Consider the following 6,345-nt stretch of genomic DNA (forward strand, 5'->3'; position numbering starts at 1 on the left):
CTGATGTTACAAAGTGGCCTACATTATTTTGAATATAGTCAGTGGCAGGGTTCAAGCATATTTGTCTAAAATAATTTGGTATTTTCAGCTTCATAATCATGAATATTGACATCATGTCTTGTACATTCGGTTACCACTACCAAGTCACCTTGTTAATCTTTTCCCATTATGTCTTGGAGTATTGCAATAATATTGTATCATTAGTTCAGTATCGTGATATGTATCGAATCGTGACATGAGGGGTATCGTTACACCCCTAATATATAGTAAATTAACTTTTAGCTTTTAGTTTATTTAGTTTTTGTTATTGTAGTAGGCCTACTTCAACTTAAACAAAAATGAGTAATGTTGGCAAGTAGCTGGAATAAAATAATTTAGGTTTGATACATTTTATTTCAGTAAATGTCAATTCATTGTCAAGTATAAAAATGTGGTTTTAGTTCTAATTAACGATAAAGTAGTGGAGATTTGTATATCTTGATTTCGTTCTGGCACGAAGAATAGAAATGATCATTATAATTTAAAAACAACAACAAAAAACGTCTCAGGTTACAACTGTAACCTTTGTTCCCTGAGAACAGGGAACGAGACAATACGTCATCGACGCTTTGGGGAACGCCTCAGGCGTGACAGGTGTCTGAAATCACAATCAAATCACGGCAATCACATTGACCGGCGACAGCCCGTGAATCATTACGTGAATGATTAACGTGCGACCTGGAAGTATATAAGGGCGCCTTGCAAACATGACAAATCATCCTTCGTCTGAAGGGACTGTTTGGTAGGCAGGCCCCGAGGCATGGCAGGGAGACGTATTGTCTCGTTCCCTGTTCTCAGGGAACAAAGGTTACAGTTGTAACCTGAGACGTTCCCTTTCGAAGGGAACTCGACAATACGTCATCGACGCTTTGGGGAACGAAATACCCACTCCGCCATGCTGAGGGGAGTGCATGCCAGGAGGCAGTGACAACTGTCAGAACCAGCAAATTCAAATGAAATGCAAGAACCACTCACCCTCAGGTCACACTGGGCTGTCAGTGACAGCATTCCCTACGGTCATAGCCCAAGCTATAAGCCTAACAGGAGGAACTCCAAATATGTAATCCGAAGGCCTACCTGGGCCTGCTCAAAGGCCTAGGACCACAACTTCAATTTAGAAGGGGTCCCTTCTAGGGAATGTGGCTAGGGAACCCGAGGGAACCCCAGCCAGTCACTATTCGGGGGAATATACCACCCGAAATGCCACCAGGACGGCCTGACCTGGTGTCACTACGTCGGACACTTCAGTCTGGCCAAATTCCTGTCTGTCTGGAGACAGAGCCTCTGGACATTTGCCTTAGGTAAGGCATCCAACCCGAGGGACTGCGAAGCTGGCAGTGAACCCTCAGCCCGGATCTCAGAGACGGGATATCCCGGAGAGTATGACTCAGCATAGTGCTTTACAACCCTTGCTAGAGAGGGGAGTTTCTCTACTCGATCCATGGATCTACCCAGTGTTTGTGTTTGAAACACTGAGGAGGCCTGTGAAGGCCTAGGGGCTGATCTAACTGGGAGGCCTCACGAGAGGCCTACGACCGTCTGACCAGACTCAGGAGTCCAAACACTCATAGAGACCCTTAGTGAGGGGAGCAATGGACCGACTGGTAGGAACCAGGCTGTAGGCAGAGTAAGAAGTTCCCGGAGGGAACCAGAAGCAGAGGATGAACACTTTAGTTGAGCCAGGGCACGAGCTCGCTTTTAGCAACGGCCTAATAAGGCCAGCTGAACTGATAGCAGGCGGCCACTAGCTTCCAGAACCCAGCATGGTTGGGGAACCACTCACAGGGAGGCCTGGAGGCCTACTACCTGATAACCACAGTATGTGGGAGCTCATAACCAGGAAGGCCTGGTGAGGCCTGTAACCTGATAACCACAGTATGTGGGAGCTCATAACCAGGAAGGCCTGGTGAGGCCTGTAACCTGATAACCCCAGTATGTGGGAGCTCATAACCAGGAAGGCCTGGTGAGGCCTGTAACCTGATAACTCCAGTATGTGGGAGCTCTCATGACCAGGAAGGCCTAGTGAGGCCTGTAACCTGATAACCACAGTATGTGGGAGCTCATAACCAGGAAGGCCTGGTGAGGCCTGTAACCTGATAACCACAGTATGTGGGAGCTCATAACCAGGAAGGCCTGGTGAGGCCTGTCACCTGATAACCCCAGTATGTGGGAGCTCTCATGACCAGGAAGGCCTGGTGAGGCCTGTAACCTAGCGACCACAGTGTGTGGGAGCTCAAAACCAGGAAGGCCGGATGAGGCCTGTAACCTAATAACCACAATATGTGGGAGCCCACATTCAGGAAGGCCGAGTGAGGCCCGTAACCTGACATGTGGAGACTCATAACCAGGAAGGCCTGGTGAGGCCTGTAACCTGATAACCACAGTATGAGGGAACTCACCTTCAGGGAGGCCTGGTGAGGCCTACTACCTGATAACCCCAGCATGTGGGAGCTCATGACCAGGAAGGCCTGGTGAGGCCTGTAACCTGATAACCACAGTATGTGGGAACTACCTTCAGGGAGGCCTGGTGAGGCCTACTACCTGACAGCCACAATACTTGGGAGCTCACATTCAGGGAGGCCCGGTTAGCGGCCTACCACCTGATAATCACATTACGTGAGAACATGCCTTCAGGGAGGCCCGGTGAGGCCTACTACCTGATAGTAGGTCAGGCTAGCTGTCCAGTTGCCTGTCCTTTGGGCTTGCCTACAGGGAGGCCTGGTAAGGCCTACTACCTGATAGCCACCGTAAGTGGGAATTCACCTTCAGGGAGGCCTGAGGAGGCCTACTACCTGAAAGTAATCTTAAACAACTGGTAGCTAAGAGCCCTGAATCTGGGTGACGGTTCGAAGGCGGCCTGCTAAGGCCAGCCCACTGGGGACTCGCCTATCAGGGAGGCCTGGTTGGGCCTACTAGCTGACAGCAAGTCAATCTGCTCCAAAGGTACACTGTTGGGAATCATACCACACCAACAAGTAAGTCCCACAATGTTGGGACTCACTTCCGAGGAGGCCTGTTTAGGGCCTACTACCCATCAGTGAGTCAACTGCCCGAACCACCAAGGCCAGCAACACTTTTTTGAAGTGAGCTGGCCTACAGCGCCCACTTGGGGGCTGCCCATACAGGAGGCCTGCTGAGGCCTACTACCTAATGGCGCAGCCTTCGTTGGCAGATAAGCTGTTTACACAGCGCCTACAGCATTCTGGTACCTAATCACATTGCCCATGGCAGTGTACTCAGCAAAAGCGCTAGCACCCTTTGAGCAAGGGGAGTACAACATACGCCACTCTGCCTCAATGGAGGCCCCAGAGCCAGGGGCCTACCATCTGTAAGCATGGGCGTCAGCTCATGGCAATGCTCTGGCTTCAGGGGAGCGTACTTCGACCAAAAAAGACGTGAAGGCTAGAACTTTCCGCTCAACCCGAGCCATAGTGGTGCGAGGTAGGATAATACAGAACTGAAAGTGAAGGACTCAGACCTGCCCTGTATCACAGGGGAATACTCTCCACCTCACCCTGAGGTTTACCAGGGTGCGGGCCCGCCAGTGGCTCTAGGGGTGACAGAAAAAGTATCTGTGCCCAACCTAGGGGAGTGGGGCTAGTTTGTGAGCCAACCACCTACAACCCGACGCTCGAGCAGTAGCTCAGCGAGGTGAGTAAAGCCTATACTGGCAGCCCATATCCGTATGATAGTTCTGCACGGCAGGGTCGGGCAGACAGACCCAGCCTCTTAGTGAGGCGAAAGGCGGCCTAACCCTGCTCAATAAAGACACATTGTACCGGGGAGGCCTATTTGAGGCCTAACCCAGGATCTTTATAAACCATGCCTCTGCACCACGCTGCATTACACTTGTCGCCCCAGAATGCAGAGAAGGGGGCGGGCCTTGGCCTAACGACTCCCATTGGAGGAGGCTGTCATACAGGGATGCTAGGAACCTATATTCACACAGTGAAGGTTCAGAGGCAGAAATGCTTAAGCAGAGCGCCTCCACTATCCCTGGCACAGCCTAGGCCAGCTACAGAGGCGGCCCTGGTGAGGGCCAGCCTGCAAGCATAGATCTACCTGAGGGCTCGGAGGAGCCACAGCCTTACTAGAAAAATAGTTATTATTTCATACAACTGGCTGCAGAATCGCTCAGCCCACTGAAAACCCAAACAGAGCTCAAGGGGGCGATGTACTCAGGAAGGAAGTCAGACGGTCCCATGGACCGGACCTAAGATCTATCTGAAGCACTAGCGTCAGTCTATACTCCAAGATGAAAATCCTATGGGAGGGAGACCAACTACTCTACCCTGAGGTGGCTAACAGCCCGAGGGCTAAGATAGTCGTTCTAGCCACCTAAAGGGGGACTTCAGGGCCCTAATAATCCAAAAATGTACCTTACATGACCCCATAGCTCTATACAGGGAACGAGGTCTGTAGAGAGATACATTTTAGTGTTAGTTGCACACAAATTACTCTTAAAGAAGACCACTCAGCTCACCTGCGGCGTGCGAAGTGAAGACTTACCAGACAGTTCTTTATGAACATGGGGTCTACCACCTATACATGCCTGAAAGAGGCACTCTCCTAACCAAGCAGAGGCAGGCCAACAGAACATTGTTCTAACCATGAGCCCAGCCTCAGGCCTGATGTAGAAAGTGTCTGGGGAGTCGGGGAAGAGAGGAGAGGGCTAAGATATAATCACGCCCTCAGGGGGAGGTGATCCATGCCGATGCTGTGTGCAATCGTGCTGGATCACCTCCCTCAGATCCCTCTTCTTGCGGGAGTTGCACCTCTACAGCGATCTACTCCTCCACGGAGGAGGCGCACGAGAGGCGACACTGGCTCTCTGGCCCTGTCTAAGGTCCCCGGACCATGATGGGCCAGGCCCTCCCGTCTGTCTGGGTGTGGATACGGATCTCAGCGGTATGTATTTGTCCTAATACAACTGAGCGCGCCCTCGCCTCTCTGAACTTTCCAGCCACCGCCTACACGGAGGTGCCAAAAAGCTCAGAGGGCGAGGGCGAATCGAGGAGAAAGACTTTCTCTCTTCTCCCCGATGTCGGCCAGGTTCACTCCGTGGCGCAGCTCAGTAACCGCCTCAGGGGCCCCACCCCCTGGACGAGATCCCCCAGCAGATTGGCCTGGTGTACCTGCAACACCACCATGATGTGCAGGGTAGCACCGGCCTGACCCGCTGGCGTGTATGCTCTGCCATTCAACTGGCAGGGTTTGAGCTCTCAGTGTAGACGCCTGTCCAGACACGAGATAGTTGCAAACGTCTCGTCAATGGGCGGCATCGACACATACCCATGCTCTCCTATCACCTCAACATCAGTGAGACTAGCCCGCTGATGTCGGTGGACACGGGCAGAGTATGGGTTCTTCCATGTCCTCTCGATCTCAGTATGAGATCGGGAAGAAATGAAAGGCTCACCTGAGCTAGTGGTTTTATGACTGAGGAAAAAACGCTCTCATAGTGAGCGATTTTCCCCCAACGTTACCATAAAACCACCAGTTCAGCATACACGGGGCAGGGTGGCTGAGAAGATTGATTATCACCACCCTCATCAGCCATCTCCTGTTTGTCCGGAAAAGCACTCACTGCTTAATCTCGTCAGCCGCCGCATCGCTTGAGAGGATTATACCCCTCTCAAGGCGATCGGCGGGCTTCATCTGGGATCCCTTTTTTTTTTTTTTTTTTTACACCCAGATGCTGAGCCCTCTTCTCTCAAGGAGAGGGTCAGACGAGATCGGAGCGTTCTCAAAGAAAAACGCTCGCAATTGTACAGGCAGTTCCCTCAAGAACTGCCTGTGCGCGCTCTTCCTCCAGACAGAAAAAGCACAGTTGAAAACACTCCGCCTTCTCAGTGCATTTCATAAATACCTGATTTTCAAAAGCGGTTACAGACAAAACAGTCCCTGAAGACGAAAAGATGATTTGTCATGTTTGCAAGGCGCCCTTATATACTTCCAGGTCGCACGTTAATCATTCACGTAATGATTCACGGGCTGTCGCCGGTCAATGTGATTGCCGTGATTTGATTGTGATTTCAGACACCTGTCACGCCTGAGGCGTTCCCCAAAGCGTCGATGACGTATTGTCGAGTTCCCTTCGAAAGGGAACTACAGGTAGCATCTTTTCAGTGCTTTCTACAAATGTTTTTTTATATATATATATATATATATATATATATATATATATATATATATATATATATATATAATTATTGATATCTTTGATCAGTATGTGTATGTGTAATTACAGCATTGTATCATTGTGATATACAAGACAAAAGTTTATAATAGATGTTCAGTTATCTT

The sequence above is a fragment of the Phoxinus phoxinus genome, assembly GCF_949152265.1.
Source record: "Phoxinus phoxinus genome assembly, chromosome: 15".
Classification (NCBI taxonomy): Eukaryota; Metazoa; Chordata; class Actinopteri; order Cypriniformes; family Leuciscidae; genus Phoxinus; species Phoxinus phoxinus.